General features: G+C 51.8%; 7 non-coding genes across 7 annotated transcripts; all 7 read left to right on the top strand.

Moving 5' to 3' along the window:
* Positions 1–5349: 5349 nt before the first annotated feature.
* Positions 5350–5422, top strand: trnat-agu (transfer RNA threonine (anticodon AGU)). The gene has a single exon. It is a non-coding gene; the product is annotated as a tRNA-Thr (tRNA).
* Positions 5423–11180: 5758 nt separating this feature from the next.
* On the top strand, positions 11181–11253 carry trnat-cgu (transfer RNA threonine (anticodon CGU)). The gene has a single exon. It is a non-coding gene; the product is annotated as a tRNA-Thr (tRNA).
* A 1289-nt stretch (positions 11254–12542) lies between these two features.
* Positions 12543–12615, top strand: trnat-agu (transfer RNA threonine (anticodon AGU)). The gene has a single exon. It is a non-coding gene; the product is annotated as a tRNA-Thr (tRNA).
* A 1765-nt stretch (positions 12616–14380) lies between these two features.
* On the top strand, positions 14381–14453 carry trnat-cgu (transfer RNA threonine (anticodon CGU)). The gene has a single exon. It is a non-coding gene; the product is annotated as a tRNA-Thr (tRNA).
* A 1323-nt stretch (positions 14454–15776) lies between these two features.
* On the top strand, positions 15777–15849 carry trnai-aau (transfer RNA isoleucine (anticodon AAU)). Its single transcript has one exon. It is a non-coding gene; the product is annotated as a tRNA-Ile (tRNA).
* A 1794-nt stretch (positions 15850–17643) lies between these two features.
* On the top strand, positions 17644–17716 carry trnat-agu (transfer RNA threonine (anticodon AGU)). Its single transcript has one exon. It is a non-coding gene; the product is annotated as a tRNA-Thr (tRNA).
* A 6704-nt stretch (positions 17717–24420) lies between these two features.
* trnat-agu (transfer RNA threonine (anticodon AGU)) lies at positions 24421–24493 on the top strand. Its single transcript has one exon. It is a non-coding gene; the product is annotated as a tRNA-Thr (tRNA).
* The last annotated feature ends 457 nt before the right edge of the window (positions 24494–24950 follow it).

Raw genomic sequence — 24950 nt, 5'->3', positions numbered from 1 at the left:
CTTCCCCTCTCTCTCCACCCCTTCCAAGCTCTCTCTCTCCCCTTCCCGTCCGTCTCTCTCCCCTCACCCATTCTACATCATTTTACCCCTCTCTCCCTTTCCCGCTATCTCTCTTTACATAGAAACATAGAAAATAGGTGCAGGAGTAGGCCATTCAGCCCTTCTAGCCTGCACCGCCATTCAATGAGTTAATGGCTGAACATGAAACTTCAGTTCCCCATTCCTGCTTTCTCGCCATACCCCTTGATCCCCCGAGTAGTAAGGACTTCATCTAACTCTCTTTTGAATATATTTAGTGAATTGGCCTCAACTACTTTCTGTGGTAGAGAATTCCACAGGTTCACCACTCTCTGGGTGAAGAAGTTTCTCCTCATCTCGGTCCTAAATGGCCTACCCCTGATCCTTAGACTGTGTCCCCTGGTTCTGGACTTCCCCAACATTGGGAACATTCTTCCTCCATCTAACCTGTCTAAACCCGTCAGAATTTTAAACGTTTCTATGAGGTCCCCTCTCATTCTTCTGAACTCCAGTGAATACAAGCCCAGTTGATCCAGTCTTTCTTGATAGGTCAGTCCCACCATCCCGGGAATCAGTCTGGTGAATTTACGCTGCACTCCCTCAACAGCAAGAATGTCCTTCCTCAAGTTAGGAGACCAAAACTGTACACAATACTCCAGGTGTGGCCTCACCAAGGCCCTGTACAACTGTAGTAACACCTCCCTGCCCCTGTACTCAAATCCCCTCGCTATGAAGGCCAACATGCCATTTGCTTTCTTAACCGCCTACTGTACCTGCATGCCAACCTTCAATGACTGATGTACCATGACACCCAGGTCTCGTTGCACCTCCCCTTTTCCTAATCTGTCACCATTCAGATAATAGTCTGTCTCTCTGTTTTTATCACCAAAGTGGATAACCTCACATTTATTCACATTATACTTCATCTGCCATGCATTTGCCCACTCACCTAACCTATCCAAGTCACTCTGCAGCCTCATAGCATCCTCCTCGCAGCTCACACTGCCACCCAACTTAGTGTCATCTGCAAATTTGGAGATACTAAATTTAGTCCCCTTGTCAAAATCATTAATGTACAGTGTAAACAGCTGGGGCCCCAGCACAGAACCTTGTGGTACCCCACAAGTCACTGCCTGCCATTCTGAAAAGTACCCATTTACTCCTACTCTTTGCTTCCTGTCTACCAACCAGTTCTCAATCCACGACAGCACACAACCCCCAATCCCATGTGCTCTAACTTTGCACATTAATCTCTTGTGTGGGACCTTGTCGAAAGCCTTCTGAAAGTCCAAATACACCTCATCAACTGGTTCCCCATTGTCCACTCTACTGGAAACATCCTCAAAAAATTCCAGAAGATTTGTCAAGCATGATTTCCCTTTCACAAATCCATGCTGACTTGGACCTATCATGTCACCATTTTCCAAATGCGCTGCTATGACATCCTTAATAATTGATTTAATCATTTTACCCACTACCGATGTCAGGCTGACCGGTCTATAATGCCCTGTTTTCTCTCTCCCTCCTTTTTTAAAAAGTGGGGTTACATTGGCTACCCTCCACTCCATAGGAACTGATCCAGAGTCAATGGAATGTTGGAAAATGACTGTCAATGCATCCGCTATTTCCAAGGCCACCTCCTTAAGTACTCTGGGATGCAGTCCATCAGGCCCTGGGGATTGTTGGCCTTCATAGCTAAGGAACTTGAGTATAGGAGCAGGGAGGTCTTACTGCAGTTGTACAGGGCCTTGGTGAGGCCTCACCTGGAATATTGTGTTCAGTTTTGGTCTCCTAATCTGAGGAAGGACATTCTTGCTTTTGAGGGAGTGCAGCGAAGGTTCACCAGACTGATTCCCGGGATGGCTGGACTGACATATGAGGAGAGACTGGATCAACTGGGCCTTTATTCACTGGAGTTTAGAAGGATGAGAGGGGATCTCATAGAAACTCATAAGATTATGATGGGACGGGACAGGTTAGATGTGGGAAGAATATTTCTGATGTTGGGGAAGTCCAGAACCAGGGGACACAGTCTTAGGATAAGGGGTAGGCCATTTAGGACTGAGATGAGGAGAAACTTCTTCACCCAGAGAGTTGTTAACCTATGGAATTACCTGCCGCAGAGAGTTGTCGAGGCCAGTTCATTGGATATATTCAAGAGGGAGTTAGATATGGCCCTTACGGCTAAAGGGATGAAGGGGTATGGAGAGAAAGCAGGAAAGGGGTACTGAGGGAATGATCAGCCATGATCTTATTGAATGGTGGTGCAGGCTCGAAGGGCCGAATGGCCTACTCCTGCACCTATTTTCTATGTCTCTATGTTTCTTCCCCCTCTCTCTCCTGTCCCCCTCTCTCTCACTCCTTCCCCCTCTCTCTCCCCTCACACTCTCTCTCCCCTTCCCCACCCACTATTTCCCCTCCCCCTCTCTCTCGCCTTCCCCTCACTCTTCCTCCCTGTCTCCACTTCACTCCCCTCTCTTTCACTCCTTCCCCTCTCTCTAACTCATTCTCCTCTCTCTCACCTCTTTCCCCTCTCTCCCCTTCCCTTTCTCCTTTCATTCTCTCCCCATTTCTTCCCCTCTCTCTCCTTCCTCGTCTATCTTCCCTTTCTCTCCTGGCCTCACTCTCCACTACCCACACTCTCTGCACCCTCTCTCCCCTTCCCCCTCTGCCTTTTCACTCTCCCTTTCTCTCTCCCTCCACCCTTTCCTCCCCTCTCTTCCTCCTCTCCCTCTCTCTTTTCCCTTTCTGTTTACATTCTCCCCTTCTCCCTCTCCCCTTCCTTTCTCTCGCCCCTGCCTCCTCCCTCTCTCCCCTTTCCCTCTCTTGCTCCCCTTCCCCCTCTCTCTCTCTCTCCCCTTCCCCTCTCTCTCTCTCCCCTTCCCCTCTCACTCTCCCCTTCCCCCCTCTCTCTCTCTCTTCCCTTCCCCTCTCACTCTCCCCTTCCCCTCTCTCTCTCTCCCCTTCCCCTCTCTCTCTCTCCCCTTCCCCTCTCACTCTCCCCTTCCCTCTCTCTCTCTCTCCCCTTCCCCTCTCTCTCTCTCCCCTTCCCCTCTCACTCTCCCCTTCCCCTCTCTCTCTCTCCCCTTCCCCTCTCACGCTCCCCTTCCCCCCTCTCTCTCTCTCCCCTTCCCCTCTCTTTCACTCCTTCCACTCTCTCTCCCCTTCCCCTCTCACTCTCCCCTTCCCCCCTCTCTCTCTCTCTTCCCTTCCCCTCTCACTCTCCCCTTCCCCCCTCTCTCTCTCTCTTCCCTTCCCCTCTCACTCTCCCCTTCCCCCTCTCTCTCTCTCCCCTTCCCCTCTCTCTCTCTCCCCTTCCCCTCTCACGCTCCCCTTCCCCCCTCTCTCTCTCTCCCCTTCCCCTCTCTCTCACTCCTTCCACTCTCTCTTTTCCCTTCCCCTCTCTTTCCTGCTCCTTCCCCTGTATTTCTCAGAGCAGGTGGCTCCATAGCTCAGGGGTTAGAGTGCTGGTTTAGTAAACCAGTGGTTGTGAGTTCAAAGCTCACTGGGATTTGCTCAAAATTAGCTCAGTATTTAAATTTGCCATCAATTGACAAGGGCTTTAATTATAAATATTAAACAGCTCTGAAACTGACGCTGGAACAACAGGCTCCCCTCTCCTCTTCTTGTCTGCATTGCACTCTCTTTCCCCTTCCCCATCTTTCTGCCCCTCTCTCCCTTTCCCGCAATCTCACTTCACTCATTCCCCTTTCTCTCTCTCTCTCTTTTCCCTTTTCTTTCAGATCTTCTCCTTCGCCTCTCTCCCCTTCCCCTCTCTCTCTCACTCCTTCGCCTCTCTCCCTCCCTTCCACACTCTCTCTCCCTTCCCCTCCCACTCTTTCCCCTTCCACTCTCTCCCCTTCTCCTCTCTCTCTTTCCTCTTCCTCTCCCAATCTCTCCCCTTCCCCTCGCACACTCTCCCCCTCCCCTCTCACTCACTCCTTCCCCTCTCTCTCACTCCTTCCACTCTCTCTCCCCTTCTCTCACTCTTTCCCCACTCTCTCCCCTTCCCCTCTCGCTCTCTCCCCTTCCCTCCCTCTCTCACTCCTTCCACTCTCTCGTTTCCCTCCCCCTCTCTTTCCTGCTCCTTTCCCTGTTTTTCCCAGAGCAGGTGGCTCCCTCGCTCAGGTGTTAGAGCACCCGTCTCTCATTCATTATCCTCTCCCTCACTCACTCTCTTGTCCCTCTGCCTCTTCACTCACTCACTCACTCCCTCCTGTTTCTCAAAATTAACTCAGTATTTAAGTTCATTGTCCATTGACAAGGGCTTGGAATTATTATAATATTAAACAGTTCCTGGACCAAAGAGCGCATCATTCCAGCTTCCCCATCACGACCTGTTGAACATCTTTTTAGCTATCTCGCTTTACCAGTCTCTCCCTCATTCATCGAAACATTGAAAATAGGAGCATGAGTAGGCCATTTGGCCCTTCGAGCCTGCACCACCATTCAATATGATGATGGCTGATCCTCTATCTCAACACTATATTCCCACTTTCTCCCCATACCCATTGATACCTTTTGTGTCTAGAAATCTATCTGTCTCCCTCTTAAATATATTGACTTGGCCTCTCACTGGGGCCTTCTCAAAGTTAGCTCAGTATTTAAGTTCACTGTCAATTAACAAGGGCTTTAATTATAAATATTGAACACCTCTGAGACTGACTGTGATACAAAAGGCTCTCTGTTCCCCATCACAACCCGTTCTACATCTTTTTACCTCTCTCTCCCTTTCCTGCGATCTCGCTTTCCCCATCTCTCACTCATTCCCCTCTCTTCAACTCCCTCCCCTTCCCCCGCTCTCTCCTCTTCCCCCTCAATCTCCCCTTCCCCAATCTTCCCCCCTCTCTCTCACTCCTTCCTCTCTCTCTCCTTCCTCTCTCTCCCCTTCTCTCTCTACTTTCATTCTCTCTCGACTTCCCCTCTCTCTCCTTCCTCCTCTATCTTCTCCCTCTCTCCCCTCCCCCTCTCTCCACTACCTACTCTCTCTCCTCTCGCTCCTTCCCTCTCTGCCTTTTCACTCTCTCTTTCCTCCCCTCCCACCCCTCCCTCCTCTCTCGCTCTCTTTTCCCTTTCTTTTCAGATTCTCCCCTTCTCCCTCTCTCTCCCCTTCCTTTCTCTCGCCCCTGCCTCCTCCCTCGCTCTTTTGCCTTCACATCTCTCTTCCCTTCCCCTCTCTCTCTCTCTCACTCATTCCCTCTCTCTCCCCTTCCCTCTCTCCCTCCGTTCCACACTCTCTCTCCCCTTCCCCACTCTCTCTCACTTCTTCCACTCTCTCTTTTCCCTTCCCCTCTCTTTCCTGCTCTTTCTCCTGTCTTTTCCAGAGCAGGTGGCTCCATAGCTCAGGGGTTAGAGCACTGGTCTAGTAAACCAGGGGTCGTGAGTTCAAATCTCACTGGACCCTAATCAAAATTAGCTCAGTATTTAAATTAACTGTCAGTTAACAAAGATTATAAATATTAAACAGCTCTGCAACCGACCCTGGAATAATAAACTTCCATGTGCCGCATCTTTTTCCCTGTCTCTCACTCATTCCCCTCTCTCCCGCACCCCTCACTTTTCCTTTTCATTTCAGATTCTCTCCTCTCCTCCCTCTCTCTTTCCCAACTTTCTCCCATTCCCGTCTCTCCCCTTTCCTCACTCTCTCACTCCTTCCCCTCCCTCTCTTTCCCCTTCCCCTCTCTGTATTTTCTTTTAAGATTCTCCCCTTCTCTCTCCCTCACTCCTTCTCCTCTCTCACTCCTTCCCCTCTCTCACCCCTTCCCCCTCTGTCTCCCCTTCCACTCTCTCTCTCTTCCCCTCTCTCCCCTTCCCTCTATAATTTCATTCTCTCCCCATTCCTTCTCCTCTCCTTCCTTCTCTATCTTCCCTCTCTCTATCCCCTCCTCCCCTCTCCACTACCCACTCTCTCACCCCCTCTGTCTTTTCACTCTCCCGTTCCCTCTCCCGTCCCCTCTCATTCCTCCCCTCCCCCACTCTCTCTCCCCTTCCCCTCTCTCTTCCTCCCTGTCTTCCCTTCCCCCTCTCTCTCACTCCTTCCACTCTCTCTTTTCCCTTCCCCTCTCTTTCCTGCTCCTTCCCCGATTTTTCACACAACAGATGACTCCATAGCTCATGGGTTAGAACACTGGTCTTGACAACCAAGGGTTGTGAGTTCAAATCTCTCTGGGGACTACTCAGAATTAGCTCAGTGTTTCAATTCTCTTTTAATTAACAAGGGCTTTAATTATAAATATTAAACAGCTCCAAGACTGACCCTGGAACAACAGATTCCCCTTCTCTCTTGCACTCTCTCTCTCCCTTCCCCATCGCGACTCGCTTCCCCCGTCTCTCACTCAATCCCATTTCTCTCTCTCTTTTCCCTTTTCTTTCAGATCCTCTCCTTCGCCTCTCTCCCCTTCCCATCTCTCTCCCTGACTCCTCCTTCTCTCCCCTTCCCATCTCTCTTTCTGACTCCTCCTTCTCTCCTGTTCTCCTCTCTCTCTCACTCTTTCCCCACCACTCCTCTTAATCTCTCTTTCATCATCCCCACCTCCCTCACTCCTTCGCCTCTCTCCCTCCCTTCCACACTCTCTCTCCCCTTCCCCTCCCAATGTCTCCCAATCCCCTTCCTCCCCTTCTCCTCTCTCTCTCTCTCTCCTTCCTCTCCCAATCTCTCCCCTTCCCCTCCCACACTCTCCCCCTCCCCTCTCACGCACTCCTTCCACTCTCTCTCCCCTTCCCCCACTCTTACTCTTTCCCCACTCTCTCCCCTTCCCCTCTCGCTCTCTCCCCCTTCCCCCCCTCTCACTCCTTCCACTCCCTCTTTTCCCTTCTCCTCTCTTTCCTGCTCCTTCCCCTGTCTTTCTCAACGCAGGTAGCTGATAGCTCAGGGGTTCGAGCACTGGTCTTGTAAACCAGCGGTTGTGAGTTTAAATCTCACTGGGGCCTACTCAAAATTAACTCAGTATTTAAATTCACTGTCCATTGACAAGGGCTTGGAAGTATTGTAATATTAAACAGTTCCTGGACCAAAAAGCTCGTCATTCCAGCTTCCCCATCATGACCTGTTGTACTTCTTTTTAGCTATCTCGCTTTACCCGTCTCTCCCTCATGGATCGAAACATGTAAAATAGGAGCAGGAGTTGTCCATTCGGCCCTTCGAGCCTGCACCACCATTCAATATGATCATGGCTGATCCTCTATCCCAACACCATATTCCTGCTTACCTCCCCATACCCCTTGATGCCTTTTGTGTCTAGAAATCTATCTGTCTCCCTCTTAAATATATTCAGTGACTTGGTCTCCACAGCCTTCTGTGGTAGAGAATTCCACAGGTTCACCTCCCTCCGAGTGAAAACATTTCTCCTCATCTCGGGCCTAAATTTCCTACCCCGTATCCTGAGACTGTGTGACCCCTTGTTCTAACTTCCCAGCCCCGGGGAAACATCCTCCCCACATCCAGTCTGTCCAACCCCGTCAGAATTGGATACGTTTCAATCAGATCCCTCTCATTCTTCTAAACTCCAGGGAATACAGGCCCAGTCGACCCAATCTCTCCTCATACCACAGTCCTGCCATCCCAGGAATCAGTCTGGTGAACCTTCACTGCACTCCCTCTACGGTGAGTATATCCTTCCTTCGGGAAGGAGACCAGAACTGTACACAATACTCCAGGTGTGGTCTCACCAAGGCCCTGTATAACTGGAGTAACACATCCTTGCTCCTGTACTCAAACCCTCTTGCAATGAAGGCCAACATACCATTTGCCTTCCGAACTGCTTGCTGCACCTGCATGGCTGCTTTCAATGACTCTCCCCTCACCCTCTCTCTTCACCCTCTCTCCCCTTCCCTCTCTCTCTCACTCCTTACCCCTCTCCCCTTAACCTCTCTTTTCCCTTTCCACCCCTCTCTCTCCCCTTCCCCTCTCACTCATTCCTTCCCCTCTTCCTTTTCATTTTTTCCCCTCCTCTCTCTCGCCTCCCTCTCCTTCTCCCTCGCCTCCCTTGTCTCCACTCCCCTCCCTGATCCCTTTCCCTCCTTCCCTCGCTCTCGCTCTCCCCTTTCCCATCAGATTCACACCCTCCCCACCTCTCCCATTCCCCCTCTCTCTCCCATTCCCCCCCTCTCTCTCCCCTTTTCCCTCTCTCCCCTTCCCCCGCTCTACCATCCCCCCTCGAGGGACAGAGTGAGAAGGTGAGAGACAGAAAGAAAGAGAGTGAGATTGAGAGAGACAGAGAGAAAGAGAGATTGAGGCAGAGTGTGACTGAGTTGCCTTGGGATGTTTTACTTCGTGAAAGACCCGATATATCGATGTTGAGAGGCGAATATTGAAGAGACGGAGGCAGGAGTCTGGGGGATGAGACACAATCTGAGCGTTTCACTGACCCCTCCTCATTCTTCAAACACACAGCACTAACTGGGGAATGACCCACAGCCCAGGGCAGGTGGTTCCACAGCTCAGGGGTTAGAGCACTGGTCTAATAAACCAGCGGTCGTGGGTTTAAATCTCACTGCGGCCTACTCAAAGTTAATTCACTATTTAAATATCTCTCTCTCATTCATTATCCTCTCACGACACCACTCTGTTGCTAAGTCAGTCTCATACTCCATTTGCTGTCGCCCCCCCATCTCTCTTGTCCTCTCTCCCCCCATTCCACAATCCCTCTCTTTTGCTTTGACTGTTTAGCCTGACATCAGCAGTGGGGAAACTGTTGCAATCAACCATGAAGGATGAAATAGCAGCACATTTGGAAAGCAGTGACAGGATCGGTCCAAGTCAGCATGGATTTATGAAAGGGAAATCGTGCTTGATGAATCTTCTGGAATTTTTTGAGGATGTAACTAGCAGAGTGGACAAGGGAGAACCAGTGGATGTGGTGTATTTGGACTTTCAAAAGGCTTTTGACAAGGTCCCACAGAGGAGATTGGTGTGCAAAATTAACGCACATGGTATTGGAGGGGGTAATGTACTGATGTGGATAGAGAACTGGTTGGCAGACAGGAAGCAGAGTCGGGAATAAACGGGTCCTTTTCAGAATGGCAGGAGTGCCGCAGGGCTCAGTGCTGGGACCCCAGCTATTTACAATATACATTAATGATTTAGATGAAGGAATTGAGTGTAATATCTCCACGTTTGCAGATGACACTAAGCTGGGTGGCGGTGTGAGCTGTGAGGGGGACGCTAAGAGGCTGCAGGGTGACTTGGACAGGTTAGGTGAGTGGGCAAATGCATGGCAGATGCAGTATAATGTGGATAAATGTGAGGTTATCCACACTGGGGGCAAAAACGCAAAGACAGAATATTATCTGAATGGTGATACTTTCGGAAAAGGGGAGGTGCAACGAGACTTGGGTGTCATGGTTCATCAGTCATTGAAAGTGGGCATGCAGGTATAGCAGGCGGTGAAGAAGGCAAATGGTATGTTGGCCTTCATAGTGAGAAGATTTGGATATAGGAGCAGGGAGGTCTTACTGTAGTTGTACAGGGCCTTGGTGAGGCCTCATCTGGAATATTGTGTTCAGTTTTGGTCTCCTAATCTGAGGAAGGACATTCTTGCTATTGAGGGAGTGCAGCGAAGGTTCACGAGACTGATTCCCGGGATGACTGCACTGACATATGAGGAGAGACTGGATCAACTGGGCCTTTATATATTTGAGTTTAGAAGGATGAGAGTGGATCTCATAGAAACATACAAGATTCTGATGGGACGGGACAGGTCAGATGCGGGTAGATTGTTCACGATGTTGGGGAAGTCCAGAATCAGGGGATACAGTTTTAGGATAAGTGGTAGGCCATTTAGGACTGAGATGAGGAGAAACTTCTTCACTCAGAGAATTGTTAACCTGTGGAATTCCCTGCACAGAGAGTTGTTGAGGCCAGTTCATTGGATATATTTAAGAGGGAGCTAGATATGGCCCTTACGGCTAAAGGGATCAAAGGATATGGAGAGAAAGCAGGAAAGGGGTACTGAGGGAATGATCAGCCATGATCTTATCGAATGGAGGTGCAGGCTCGAAGGGCCAAATGGCCTACTCCTGCACCTATTTTCCATATTTCTATGTTTCTTCCCCCATCTCTCCTCTCCCCCTCTCTCTCACTCCTTCCCCCTCTCTCTTCCCTCACACTCTCTCTCCTCTTCCACACTCTCTCTCCCCTTCCCCTCCCTCTCTTTCCCTTCCCCTCTCTCTCTTCCTTTCCCCTCTCTCTTCCTCCCTGTCTACACTTCCCTCCCCTCTCTTTCACTCCTTCCTCTCTCTCTAACTCCTTCCCCTCTCTCACTCTCTCTAACTCCTTCCCCTCTCTCACTCTCTCTCCCCTTCCCCCCCTCTCTCCCCTTCCACTCTCTATCTCCCCTTCCCCCTCTCTCTCCCCTTCCACTCTCCATCTCCCCCACTTCCCCTCTCTCCCCTTCCCGCTCTAATTTCATTCTCTTCCCTCTCTCTATCCACTCCCCCACTCTCTGAACCACTCTGCCCTTTCTCTCTCCCATCCCCTCTCTTTCCTGCCCTCCTTCCCCATCCCCACTCTCTCTCCCTTTCCCCTCCCTCTTCCTTCCTGTCTCCCCTTCCCCATCTCTCTCACTCCTTCCCCTTTCTCTCCCCTTAAGCTCTATCCCCTCCCCTCTCTCACACACTTTCCCCTCTCTCTCCCCCCGTTCCAAGCTTTCTCTCTGTCCATCCCCTCTCTCTCTTTCCCCTTCCCCCTCTCTCCCGTTCTTTATCTCTCTCCCCTTCCTCCCTCTCTCCCTCTCCCCCTCTCTCTCCCCTTCCACTCTCTGTCTCCCCGTCCCTTACCCCTCTTTCCCCTCCCCGTCTCTCTCTCCCCTTCCCACTCTCTGTCACTCTATCCCACTCTCTGTCACTCCTTCCCCCTCTCTCCCCTTCACTCTCTATTTTCATTCTCTCCCCATTCCTTCCCCTCTCTCTCCTTCCTTCTCTATCATCCCTCTCTCTATCCCATCCCCTCTCTCCGCTACCCACTCTCTCACCCCCTCTGCCTTTTCACTCTCCCTTTCCCTCTCCCGTCCCCTCTCCCACTCTCTCTCCCCAACGCCCTCTCTCTTCCTCCCTGTACGCCCTTCCCCTGCCTCTCTCTCCTTCCCCTCTCTCTCACTCCTTCCACTCTCTCTTTTCCCTTGCCCTCTCTTTCCTGCTCCTTCCCCAATTTGTTCAGAGCAGGTGGCTCCAGAGCTCAGGGGTTAGAGCACTGGTCTCGTAAACCAGGGGTCGTGAGTTCAAATCTCACTGGGGCCTACTCAAAATTAGCTCAGTATTTAAATTCACCATCAATTAACAGGAGCTTTAATTATAAATATTAAACAGCTCTGAGACCGACCCCAGAACAACAGGCTCCCCTCACACCCGACTCTCTCTCCCCTTCCAAATCACTCTCTGCCTCTATCCCACCTGCCCTCTTTTCAGATTCTCTCCCCTGCCTCATCTCTCTCCCCTTCCCTATTCTCTCTCACTCATTCCACTCTCTCTTTTCCCTGCTCCTTCCCCTGTCTTTCCCAGGGCAGGTGGCTCCATAGCTCAGGTGTTAGAGCACTTGTCAAGTAAGCCCAGGGTCGTGGGTTCAAATCTCACTGGGGCCTACTCAAAACTAGCTGAGTATTTCAATTCACTGTCAATTAACAAGTGCTTTGTAAGTATTATGATATTAAACAGTTCTGAGACCGACCCTGAAACAAAGGGCTTCCGCCTTCACCATCACGTCCTGTTGTACATCTTTTTAGGTAAGGAGACCAAAACTGTACACAATACTCCAGGTGTGGTCTCACCAAGGCCCTGTATAACTGGAGTAACACATCCTTGCTCCTGTACTCAAACCCTCTTGCAATGAAGGCCAACATACCATTTGCCTTCCTAACTGCTTGCTGCACCTGCATGGCTGCTTTCAATGACTCTCCCCTTCCCCCTCTCCCCTTCCCCTCTCTCTCTCACTCCTTCCCCCTCTCCCCTTAACCTCTCTTTTCCCTTTCCACCCCTCTCTCTTCCCTGCCCCTCTTTCTTCCTCCCTCTGTCTCCCCTTCCCCTCTCACTCATTCCTTCCCCTCTTCCTTTTCATTTTCTCCCCTCCTCTCTCTCGCCTCCCTCTCCTTCTCCCTCGCTTCCCCTGTCTCCACTCCCCTCCCTCATCTCTTTCCCTCCTTCCCTCACTCTCGCTCTCCCCTTTCCCATCAGACTCTCCCCCTCCCCACCTCTCCCATTGCCCCCTCTCTCTCCCATTCCCCCCCTCTATTCCCTTCCCCCGCTCTACCTTCCCCCCTCGAGGGACAGAGTGAGAAGGTGAGAGACAGAAAGAAAGAGAGTGAGATTGAAAGAGACAGAGAGAAAGAGAGATTGGGACAGAGTGTGACTGAGTTGCCTTGGGATGTTTTACTACGTGAAAGACCCGATATATCGATGTTGAGAGGCGAATATTGAAGAGACGGAGGCAGGAGTCTGGGGGATGAGACACAATCTGAGCGTTTCACTGACCCCCTCCTCATTCTTCAAACACACAGCACTAACTGGGGAATAATCCACAGCCCAAGGCAGGTGGTTCCATAGCTCAGGGGTTAGGGCACTGGTCTAGTAAACCAGTGGTCATGGGTTCAAATCTCACTGGGGCCTACTCAAAATTAGCTCAGTATTTAAATTTACTGTCAATTAATAACAGCCTTTTTTATAAATATTAAACAGCTCCGAGAATGACCGTAAAACAGCAGATTCTTGTCTCTCTTGCACTCTCTCTCCCTTCCCCATCACGACCTGTTCTGCATCTTTTTCCCGCTATCTCGCTTTCCCCGTCTCTCACTCATTCCCCTCTACCTCCCTTCCCCCTCCCTCGCCTCACCCTCTCTCTTCCCCCCACTCTCCCCTTCCCCTCTCTCTCACTCCTTCCCCCCTCTCTCTCCTTCCACACACTCTCTCCCCTTCCCCCCTTTCTCTCTCTCATTCCCTCTCTTGCTTTCCCCTTCCCCTCTCTCTCTCACCTATTTCGCCTCTCTCCCCTTCACTCCCTACTTTCATTCTCTCCGCACTCCTTCCCCTTTCTCTCCGCACTCCTCTATCTTCCCTCTCCCCCTCACCCTCTCTCCCCTTCCCCCTCTGCCTTTTCACTCTCCCTCTTCCCTCCCCTCATGTCTCTTTCCTCCCCTCTCTTCCTCCTCTCTCTCTCTCTTTTCCCTTTCTTTTTAGATTCTCGCCTTCCCATCTCTCTCCCCTTCCCCTCTCTCTCCCTCCATTCCCCCCTCTCTCTCCCCTTCCTCTCCCCCTCTTTCCCCTTCCCTCCTCTCACTGGGGCCTACTCAAAATTAGTTTAGTATTTCAATCCAGTCTGTCCAACCCCGTCAGAAGTTTATACGTTTCAATCAGATCTCCTCTCATTCTTCTAAACTCCAGTAAAAACAGGCCCAGTCGACCCAATCTCTCCTCATACCACAGTCCTGCCATCCCAGGAATCAGTCTGGTGAACCTTCGCTGCACTCCCTCTATGGCAAGTATATCCTTCCCCTCTCTCACTCTCTCTCCCCTTCCCCCTCTCTCTCTCCTTCCCCCTTTCTCTCCCCTTCCACTCTCTATCTCCCCTTCCCCTTTTCTCTCCCCTTCCACTCTCGATCTCTCCCTCTTCCCCTCTCTCCCCTTCCCGCTCTAATTTCATTCTCTTCCCTCTCTCTATCCACTCCCCCACTCTCTCAACCCCTCTGCTCTTTCTCTCTCCCGTCCCCTCTGTTTCCTGCCCTCCCTCCCCATCCCCACTCTCTCTCCCTTCCTGTCTCCCCTTCCCCATCTCTCTCACTCCTTCCCCTTTCTCTTCCCTTAAGCTCTATCCCCTCCCCTCTCTCACACACCTTCCCCTCTCTCTCCCCCCTTCCAAGCTTTCTCTCTGTCCATCCCCTCTCTCTCTTTCCCCTTCCCCCTCTCTCCCGTTCTTTATCTCTCTCCCCTCACTCCCTCTCTCCCTCTCCCCCTCTCTCTCCCTTTCCACTCTCTGTCTCCCCGTCCCTTACCTCTCTTTCCCCTCCCAGTCTCTCTCTCCCCTTCCCACTCTCTGTCACTCCTTCCCACTCTCTGTCACTCCTTCCCCCTCTCTCCCCTTCACTCTCTATTTTCATTCTCTCCCCATTCCTTCCCCTCTCTCTCCTTCCTTCTCTATCATCCCTCTCTCTATCCCATCCCCTCTCTCCGCTACCCACTCTCTCACCCCCTCTGCCTTTTCACTCTCCCTTTCCCTCTCCCGTCCCCTCTCCCACTCTCTCTCCCCAACACCCTCTCTCTTCCTCCCTGTACGCCCTTCCCCCGCCTCTCTCTCCTTCCCCTCTCTCTCACTCCTTCCACTCTCTCTTTTCCCTTGCCCTCTCTTTCCTGCTCCTTCCCCAATTTTCCCAGAATAGGTGTCTCCATAGTTCAGGGGTTGGAGCACTGGTCTCGTAAACCAGGGGTCGTGAGTTCAAATCTCACTGGGGCCTACTCAAAATTAGCTCTCTATTTAAATTCACTATCAATTACCAAGAGCTTTAATTATAAATATTAAACAGCTCTGAGACCGACCCTGGAACAACAGGCTCCCCTCACACCCGACTCTCTCTCCCCTTCCAAATCACTCTCTGCCTCTATCCCACCTGCCCTCTTTTCAGATTCTCTCCCCTGCCTCCTCTCTCTTGCCTTCGCATCTCTCTCCCCTTCCCTATTCTCTCTCACTCCTTCCTCTCTTTCTTACTCCTTCCACTCTCTCTTTTCCCTGCTCCTTCCCCTGTCTTTCCCAGGGCAGGTGGCTCCATAGCTCAGGGGTTAGAGCACTGGTCTCGTAAACCCAGGGTTGTGGGTTCAAATCTCAGTAGGGCTCACTCAAAACTAGCTGAGTATTTCAATTCACTGTCAATTAACAAGTGCTTTGTAAGTATTATGATATTAAACAGTTCTGAGACCGACCCTTAAACAAAAGCTTCCGCCTTCCCCATCACGTCCTGTTGTACATCTTTTTAGGTGAGGAGACCAAAACTGTGCACAATACTCCAGGTGTGGTCTCACCAAGGCCCTGTCTAACTGGAGTAAGACATCCTTGCTCCTGGACTCAAACCCTCTTGCAATGAAGGCCAACGTACCATTTATCTTCCTAACTGCTTGCTGCACAGGCATGGCTGCTTTCAATGACTCTCCCCTTCCCCTCTCCCCTTCCCCTCTCTCTCTCACTCCTTCCCCCTCTCCCCTTAACCTCTCTTTTCCCTTTCCACCCCTCTCTCTTCCCTGCACCTCTTTCTTCCTCCCTCTGTCTCCCCTTCCCCTCTCACTCATTCCTTCCCCTCTTCCTTTTCATTTTCTCCCCTCCTCTCTCTCGCCTCCCTCTCCTTCTCCCTCGCTTCCCCTGTCTCCACTCCCCTCCCTCATCCCTTTCCCTCCTTCCCTCACTCTCGCTCTCCCCTTTCCCATCAGACTCTCCCCCTCCCCACCTCTCCCATTGCCCCCTCTCTCTCCCATTCCCCCCCTCTATCCCCTTCCCCCGCTCTACCTTCCCTCCTCGAGGGACAGAGTGAGAAGGTGAGAGACAGAAAGAAAGAGAGTGAGATTGAAAGAGACAGAGAGAAAGAGAGATTGAGGTCAGAGTGTGACTGAGTTGCCTTGGGATGTTTTACTACGTGAAAGACCCGATATATCGATGTTGAGAGGCGAATATTGAAGAGACGGAGGCAGGAGTCTGGGGGATGAGACACAATCTGAGCGTTTCACTGACCCCTCCTCATTCTTCAAACACACAGCACTAACTGGGGAATGACCCACAGCCCAGGGCAGGTGGTTCCATAGCTCAGGGGTTAGAGCACTGGTCTAATAAACCAGGGGTCGTGGGTTCAAATCTCACTGGGATCCACTCAAAATTAGCTTAATATTTAAATTTACTGTCAATTAATAACAGCCTTTATTATAAATATTAAACAGCTCTGAGAATGACCGGAAAACAGCAGATTCTTGTCTCTCTTGCACTTTCTCTCCCTTCCCCATCACGACCTGTTCTACATCTTTTTCCCGCGATCTCACTTTCCCCGTCTCTCACTCATTCGTCTCTCCCCACCTTCCCCCTCCCTCGCCTCACCCTCTCTCTTCCCCCCACTCTCCCCTTCCCCTCTCTCTCACTCCTTCCCCCCCTCTCTCTCCTTCCACACACTCTCTCCCCTTCCCCCCTTTCTCTCACTCCTTCCCTCTCTTGCTTTCCCCTTCCCCTCTCTCTCTCACCTATTTCGCCTCTCTCCCCTTCACTCTCTACTTTCATTCTCTCCGCACTCCTTCCCCTTTCTCTCCGCACTCCTCTATCTTCCCTCTCTCCCCTCCCCCTCTCTCCCCTTCCCCCTCTGCCTTTTCACTCTCCCTCTTCCCTCCCCTCATGTCTCTTTCCTCCCCTCTCTTCCTCCTCTCTCTCTCTCTTTTCCCTTTCTTTTTAGATTCTCGCCTTCCCATCTCTCTCCCCTTCCCCTCTCTCTCCCTCCATTCCCCCCTCTCTCTCCCCTTCCTCTCCCCCTCTTTCCCCTTCCCTCCTCTCACTGGGGCCTACTCAAAATTAGTTTAGTATTTCAATCCAGTCTGTCCAACATCGTCAGAATTTTATACGTTTCAATCAGATCTCCTCTCATTCTTCTCAACTCCAGTAAAAACAGGCCCAGTCGACCCAATCTCTCCTCATACCACAGTCCTGCCATCCCAGGAATCAGTCTGGTGAACCTTCGCTGCACTCCCTCTATGGCAAGTATATCCTTCCCCTCTCTCACTCTCTCTCCCATTCCCCCTCTCTCTCTCCTTCCCCCTTCTCTCCCCTTCCACTCTCTATCTCCCCTTCCCCCTCTCTCTCCCCTTCCACTCTCGATCTCTCCCTCTTCCCCTCTCTCCCCTTCCCGCTCTAATTTCCTTCTCTTCCCTCTCTCTATCCACTCCCCCACTCTCTCAACCCCTCTGCTCTTTCTCTCTCCCGTCCCCTCTGTTTCCTGCCCTCCCTCCCCATCCCCACTCTCTCTCCCTTCCTGTCTCCCCTTCCCCATCTCTCTCACTCCTTCCCCTTTCTCTCCCCTTAAGCTCTATCCCCTCCCCTCTCTCACATACCTTCCCCTCTCTCTCTCCCCCTTCCAAGCTTTCTCTCTGTCCATCCCCTCTCTCTCTTTCCCCTTCCCCCTCTTTCCCGTTCTTTATCTCTCTCCCCTTCCTCCCTCTCTCCCTCTCCCCCTCTCTCTCTCCTTCCACTCTCTGTCTCCCCTTACCCCTCTTTCCCCTCCCCGTCTCTCTCTCCCATTCCACTCTCTGTCACTCCTTCCCACTCTCTGTCATTCCTTCCCACTCTCTGTCACTCCTTCCCCCTCTCTCCCCTTCACTCTCTATTTTCATTCTCTCCCCATTCCTTCCCCTCTCTCTCCTTCCTTCTCGATCATCCCTCTCTCTATCCCATCCCCTCTCTCCGCTACCCACTCTCTCACCCCCTCTGCCTTTTCACTCTCCCTTTCCCTCTCCCGTCCCCTCTCATTCCTCCCCTCCCCCACTCTCTCTCCCCTTCCCCTCTCTCTTCCTCCCTGTACGCCCTTCCCCCGCCTCCCTCTCCTTCCCCTCTCTCTCACTCGTTCCACTCTCTCTTTTCCCTTCCTTTCTCTTTCCTGCTCCTTCCCCAACTTTCCCAGGACAGGTGGCTCTATAGCTCAGGGGTTAGAGCACTGGTCTAGTAAGTCAGGGGTCGTGAGTTCAAATCTCACTTGGGCCTACTCAAAATTAGCTCAGTATTTAAATTCACTGTCAATTAACAGAAGCTTCAATTATAAATATTAAACAGCTCTGAGACCGACCGAGGAACAACAGCCTCTCCTCACACCCGACTCTCTCTCCCCTTCCAAATCATTCTATCCCCACCCTCCTTTCTTTTCAGATTCTCCCCATCTCCCTCTCTCTCCCCTGCCTCCTCTCTCTCTTGCCTTCGCATCTCACTCCCCTTCCCTATTCTCTCTCACTCCTTCCACTCTCTCTTTTCCCTTCCCCTCTCTTTCCTGCTCCTTCCCTGTCTTTCCCAGAGCAGGTGGCTCCATAGCTCAGGGGTTAAAGCACTGGTCTAGTTCAAATCTCACTGAGGCCTACTCAAAATTAGCTCAGTATTTAAATTCACTGTCAATTAACAAGTGCTTTATAAGTATTATAATATTAAACAATTCTGAGACCGACCCTGAAACAAAAGGCTCTCATCTTTCCGCCTTCCCCATCACGTCCTGTTGTAAATCTTTTTAGGTAAGGAGACCAAAACTGTGCACAATACTCCAGGTGTGGTCTCACGAAGGCCCTGTATAACTGGAGTAAGACATCCTTGCTCCTGTACTCAAACCCTTTTACAATGAAGGCCAACGTACCATTTGCCTTCCTAACTGCTTGCTGCACCTGCATGGCTGCTTTCAATGACTCTCCCCTCACCCTCTCTCCTTCCCCCTCTCCCCTTCCCCTCTCTCTCTCACTCCTTGCCCCTCTCACCTTAACCTCTCTTTTCCCTTTCCACCCCTCTCTCTTCCCTGCCCCTCTTTCATCCTCCCTCTCTCTCCCCTTCCCCTCTCACTCATTCCTTCCCCTTTTCCTTTTCATTTTCTCCCCTCCTCTCTCTCGCCTCCCTCTCCTTCTCCCTCGCCTCCCCTGTCTCCACTCCCCTCCCTCATCCCTTTCTCTCTTCCATCGCTCTCGCTCTCCCCTTTCCCATCAGACTCTCCCCCTCCCCACCTCTCCCATTGCCCCCCTCTCTCTCCCATTCCCCCCCTCTCTCTTCCCTTCTCCCTCTCTCCCCATCCCCCGCTATACCTTCCCCCGTCGAGGGACAGAGTGAGAAGGTGAGAGACAGAAAGAAAGAGAGTGAGATTGAGAGAGACAGAGATCCAGAGAGATTGGGACAGAGTGTGACTGAGTTGCCTTGGGATGTTTTACTACGTGAAAGACCCGATACATCGATGTTGAGAGGCGAATATTGAAGAGACGGAGGCAGGAGTCTGGGGGATGAGACACAATCTGAGCGTTTCACTGACCCCTCCTGATTCTTCAAACACACAGCACTAACTGGGAAATGACACAGCCCAGGGCAGGTGGTTCCATAGCACTGGTCGAGTAACCAGGGGTCGTGGGTTCAAATCTCACTGGGGCCTACTCAAAATTTGCTCAATATTTAAATTCACTGTCAATTAACAAGATGTTTAATTATAAATGTTTAATAACCCCAAGACCAACCCAGAAACTACAGGCTACACTCTCTCTCTCTTTCTTCCCCATCATGACCAATTCGACATCTTTTTATCCCTCTCTCCCTTTCCCGCTATCTCTCTTTCCACGTCTCTCATTCATCCCCCTCCCTCGCCTCACCCTCTCTCCCTCCTCCCTCTCTGCTCCCCTTCCTCCTCTCTCTTTTCCCTTTCATTTCAGGTTCTCCCCTTCTCCCCCTCTCTATCCTTCCCCTTTCTCTCTCCCCTGCATCCTCCCTCACTCTCTTTCCCAACTTTCTCCCATTCCCGTCTCTCCCCTTACCCCACTCTTTCTCACTCCTTTCACATCACTCCTCTTAACCTCTCTTGCACCTTCCCCAACTCCCTTCCCCACCCTCTCTCCCTCCCTTCCCCACTCTCTCACCTTCCCCTACCTCACTTTCCCCCTCTCCCTCTCTCTCCCCTCCCTTTCTCTCTCCCCTGCCCCCTCCCTAGTGGAGTGCCGCAGGGTTCAGTGCTGGGACCCCAGCTCTTTACAATATACATCAATGATTTGGATGAAGGAATTGAGTGTAATATCTCCAAGTTTGCAGATGACACTAAACTGGATGGTGGTGTGAGCTGTGAGGGGGACGCTAAGAGGCTGCAGGGTGACTTGGACAGGTTAGGTGAGTGGGCAAATGCATGGCAGATGCAGTATAATGTGGATAAATGTGAGGTTATCTACTTTGGGGGCAAAAACGCGAAGACAGAATATTATCTGAATGGTGACAGATTAGGAAAAGGGGAGGTGCAACGAGACCTGGGTGTCATGGTACATCAGTCATTGAAAGTTGGCATGCAGGTACAGCAGGTGGTGAAGAAGGCAAATGGTATGTTGACCTTCATAGCTCGGGGATTTGAGTATAGGAGCAGGGAGGTGTTGCTACAGTTGTACAGGGCCTTGGTGAGGTCACACCTAGAATATTGTGTTCAGTTTTGGTCTCCTAATCTGAGGAAGGACGATCTTGCTATTGAGGGAGTGCAGCGAAGGTTCACGAGACTGATTCCAGGGATGGCGGGACTGACATATGAGGAGAGACTGGAGCAACTGGGCCTTTATATACGGGAGTTTAGAAGGATGAGAGTGGATCTCATAGAAACGTATAAGATTCTGACGGGACGGGACAGGTTAAATGCGGTTAGAATGTTCCCGATGTTGGGGAAGTCCAGAACCAGGGGACACAGTCTAAGGATAAGGGGTAGACCATTTAGGACTGAGATGAGGAGAAACTTCTTCACTCAGAGAGTTGTTAACCTGTGGAGTTCCCTGCCGCAGAGAGTTGTTGAGGCCAGTTCACTGGATATATTTAAGAAGGAGTTAGATATGGCCCTTACTGCTAAACGGATGAAGGGGTATGGGGAGAAAGCAGGAAAGGGGTCCTGAGGGAATGATCAGCCAAGATCTTATTGAATGGTGGTGCAGGCTCGAAGGGCCGAATGGTCTACTCCTGCACCTATTTTCTATATTTCTATGTTTCTATGTTTCTTCCCCCTCTCTCTCCCCTCCCCCTCTCTCTCACTCCTTCCCCTTCTCTCTCCCCTCACCCTCTCTCTCCCCTTCCACACTCTCTCTCCCCTTCCCCTCCCTCTCTTTCCCCTCCCCCCCACCTCTCTCCCCTTCCCCTCTCTCTTCCTCCCTGTCTCCACATACCCTCCCCTCTCTCTAACTCCTTCCCCTCTCTCTCTCTCACCTCTTTCCCCGCTCTCCCCTTCCCTTTCTCCTTTCACTCTCTCCCCATTCCTTCCCCTCACTATTTTCCCTTCCCCCCTCTTTCCTGCTCCTTCCCCTATCTTTCCCAGAGCAGGTGGTTCAAATCTCATTGGGGCCGACCCAAAATTAATTTAGTATTTAAATTCCCATCTCTAATTCATTATTCTCTCTTCAGCCTCTGCCTCTTCACTCCTCCACTCCGTCCCGGTTATCTCTTTCTTTTCAGATTCTCCGCTTCTCCCTCTCTCTCTCTCCTTCCCCTCTCTCTATCTCCCCTTCCATTCTCCCCCCTCGCTCTCTCACTCCTTCCCTCTCTCTCTCCTTAATCTCGCTTTCTCCTTTCCCTCTCTCTCTCCCCTGCCCGTCTTTCTTCCTCGCTGTCTCCCCTTCCCCGTCTCTCTCCCTCACTTCCACTATCTCATTCCCCTTATCCTAGATCACTTTCCCCTCCCCCTTCTCTCTCTCCACTTCCCTTCTCTCTGCCTCCCTGTCTCTCCTTCCCCCCTTTCTCACTCCTTCCCCTCACTCTCTCCCCTTCCCGCTATCTCACTTTCTCTGTGCCTCACTCATTCCCCTGGCCCTCCATCCCCTCCACATCTCCCTCTCTGTCTCCCCTCCCCCTCCCCCTCTCCCTCTCTCTCTCCCCACTCTCTCCCCTTCCCCCTCTGCCTTTTCACTCTCCCTTTCCCTCTCCCTCTTCCCTCTCCTCCCCTCTTCCTCCTTTCTCTCTCTCTTTACCCTTTCTTTTCCGATTCTACCCTTCTCTCTCTCTCCCCTTACTTTCTCTCTCCCCTGCCTCCTCCCTCTCTCGCCTTCCCCTCTCTCTCGCTCCTTCCCCTCTCTCTCTCACTCCTTCCCCATTCTTTCCACTTCCCCCTCTCTATCACTCCTTCCCCTCTCTTTCCTGTCCCCCTCTTTCCGCTGCCCACTTTCACACTCCCTCTGCCTTTTCACTCTCCCTTTCCCTTTTTCGCCCCCTCTCTATCCTCCCCTCCCTCCCTCCCCTCCATCTCTCCACTTCCCCTCTCTCTTCCTCCCTGTCTCCCCTTGCCCCTCTCTCTCACTCCTTCCACTCTCTCTTTTCCCTTCCCCTCTCTTTCCTGCTCCTTCCCCTATCTTTCTTAGCGCAGGTGGCTCCATAGCTCAGGGGTTAGAACACTGGTCTTGTAAACCAGGGGTCGTGGGCCCAAATCTCATTGGGGCCTGCTCAAAATTAGTTTAGTATTTAAATTCACTGTCAATTAACAAGGGCTTTAATTATAAATATTAAACAGCTCTGAGACCGACCCTGGAACAACAGGCTTGACTCTCTCGCCCATCATGACCCATTCTACATCTTTTTCCCACTGTCCCGCTTTCCCTGTCTCTCACTCATTCCCCTCTCCCCCTTTTCCCCTCCCAACGCCTCAATCTCTCCCCAACCACTTCCTTCCCACTCTCCCTCTCCGCTCCCCTCTCTTTCCTCCCGTCTCTCCCCTCCCTCCTCTATCTCTCTCTTTTCCCTTTCCTTTCAGATTTTCCCCTTCTCCCTCTCTCTCCCATTCCCCTCTCTCTATCTCCCCTTCCATTCTCTTCCTCGCTCTCTCAAACCTTCCCTCTCTCTCCCCTTAACCTCTCATTCCCCTTTCCCTCTCTCTCTCTCCCCTTCCCCTCTCTTTGTGCCTTTTTCCCCTCGCTCTCCCTCACTTCCACTATCTCATTCTCCTTATCCTCGATCTCTTTCCCCTCCCCCTTCTCTCTATCCAGTTCCCCTCTCTCTTCCTCCGTGTCTCTCCTTCCCCACTTTCTCACTCCTTCCCCTCACTCTCTCCCTTTCCCGCTATCTTACTTTCTCTGTGCCTCACTCATTCCCATTGCCCTCCATCCCCTCCACATCTCCCTCTCTGTCTCCCCTCCCCCCCTCTCTCTCTCCCCCCTCTCTCCCCTTCCCCCTCTGCCTTTTCACTCTCCATTTCCCTCTCCCTCTTCCCTCCCCTTCCCCTCTTCCTCCTTTCTCTCTCTCTCTTTACCCTTTCTTTTGCGATTCTCCCCTTCTCTCTCTCTCCCCTTACTTTCTCTCTCCCCTGCCTCCTCCCTCTCTCGCCTTCCCCTCTCTCTCGCTCCTTCCCCTCCGCTTCCGCCTCTCTCTTCCTCCCTGTCTCCCCTTCCCCCTCGCTCCCTCACTCCTTCCCCTCGCTCCCTCACTCCTTCCCCTCTCTCTTTCCCCTTCCCCTCTCTTTCCGACTCTTTTCCCGCTCTCTCCCTCACTTCCACTATCTCATTCCTCGTATCCTAGATCTCTTTCCTCTCCCCCTTCTCTCTCTCCAGTTCCCCTCTCTCTTCCTCCCTGTCTCTCTGTCATATATGAAACCTCCATGTCACACCACTGCAATACTGAATAGACTTAAGCAATGCACATCTTGACCACAGGGGGCGAACTTGTGGGAGACACTCCTTACCTGGTCGTCCAGGTACATAAAGGGAGGTCCCACGCAGGGTCATCACCTCTTGGTCCTGTGAATAAAGGTACAGGTCATGGAGTGACCTAGTCCACAGAATTTGCCTCGTGTGGATTTTGTGCCATTGAGAAAGAACTTTACGCTCTCATTCCCCACCTTTCTCACTCAATCCCTTCTCTCCTTCCCCCCTTTCTCACTCCTTCCCCTCACTCTCTCCCCTTCCCGCTATCTCACTTTCCCCGTGCCTCACTCATTCCCCTCGCCCTCCATACCCTCCACATCCCCCTCTCTGTCTCCCCTCCCCCTCTCTCTCTCTCCCCCTCTCTCCCTTTCCCCCTCTGTCTTTTCACTCTCCCTTTCCCTCTCCCTCTCCCCTCCCCTCCCCTCTCTTCCTCCTCTCTCTCTCTCTTTTTACCCTTTCTTTTCGGATTCTCCCCTTCTCCCTCTCTCTCCCCTTCCTTTCTCTCTCCCCGCCTCCTCCTTTTCTTTCCTTCCCCTCTCGCTCTCCTTCCCCTCTCTCTCACTCCTTCCCCACTCTTTCCCGTTCCCCCTCTCTATCACTCCTTCCCCTCTCTTTCCTGTCCCCCTCTCTCCGCTGCCCACTTTCACATCCCCTCTGCCTTTTCACTCTCCCTTTCCCTCTCCCGTCCCCTCTCTTTCCTCCCCTCCCTCACTCCCCTCCGTCTCTCCCCTTCCCCTCTCTTTTCCTCCCTGTCACCCCTTCCCCCTCTCTCTCACTCCTTCCCCACTCTCTCCCCTTCCCCTTTCTCTCAATCCTTCCAATTGCTCTTTCCCCTTCCCCTTCTCTCTCTCCCCTTCCCCTCTCTCCTCCTCCCTGTCTCCCCTTCCCCCTCTCTCTCACTCCGTCCCTTCCCCTCTCCCCTTCCCCCTCTCTCTCACTCCGTCCCCTCCCTCTCTCACTCCTTCCACGCTCGCTTATCCCTTACCCCTCCCTCTCTCGCTCCCCTTCCCTCTCTCTCACTCCTTCCACTCTCTCTTTTCCCTTCCCTTCTCTTTCCTGCTCCTTCCCCTGTCTTTTCCCAAAGCAGGTGGCTCCATAGCTCAGGGGTTAGAGCACTGGTCTAGTAAACCAGGGGTCGTGAGTTCAAATCTCATTGGGGCCTACTTAATATTTAAATTTGCTGTCAATTAACCAGGGCTTTAATTATAAATATTAAACAGCTCTGAGACCAATCCTTCAACAACAGGTTCTCGTCTCTCTTGCACTCTCTCTCCCCTTCCAAATCTCTCTCTCCCTTCCCCATCACGACCCGTTCTACATCTTTTTACCCCTCTCTCCCTTTCCCACTATCGCGCTTTCCTCATCTCTCACTCTGTTGTGTATCTGTAAAACTTGCTCTCCCATGTTCCGCCACCAGGGAGCTCATTCCCTGAAGTCCCAAGGGATTCCATTGGGAGCACTGTGTATAAGCCGCCCCTAAGGCCTGTTTCTCACTCTGGAGTGTCTTATTAAAGACTGAGGTCACTGTTACTGTAACCTCCCTGTGTGCAGTCTCATCTGTGTTAGGAACACAATACACTCATTCCCCTCTCTGTCACTCCATCCCCTCCCCCCTCTCT

This window comes from Pristiophorus japonicus, unplaced genomic scaffold (assembly GCF_044704955.1).
Source record: "Pristiophorus japonicus isolate sPriJap1 unplaced genomic scaffold, sPriJap1.hap1 HAP1_SCAFFOLD_592, whole genome shotgun sequence".
Lineage (NCBI taxonomy): Eukaryota > Metazoa > Chordata > Chondrichthyes > Pristiophoridae > Pristiophorus > Pristiophorus japonicus.
Note: the sequence above shows the minus strand (reverse complement) of the source record. Positions and strands in the feature narration are given on the sequence as shown.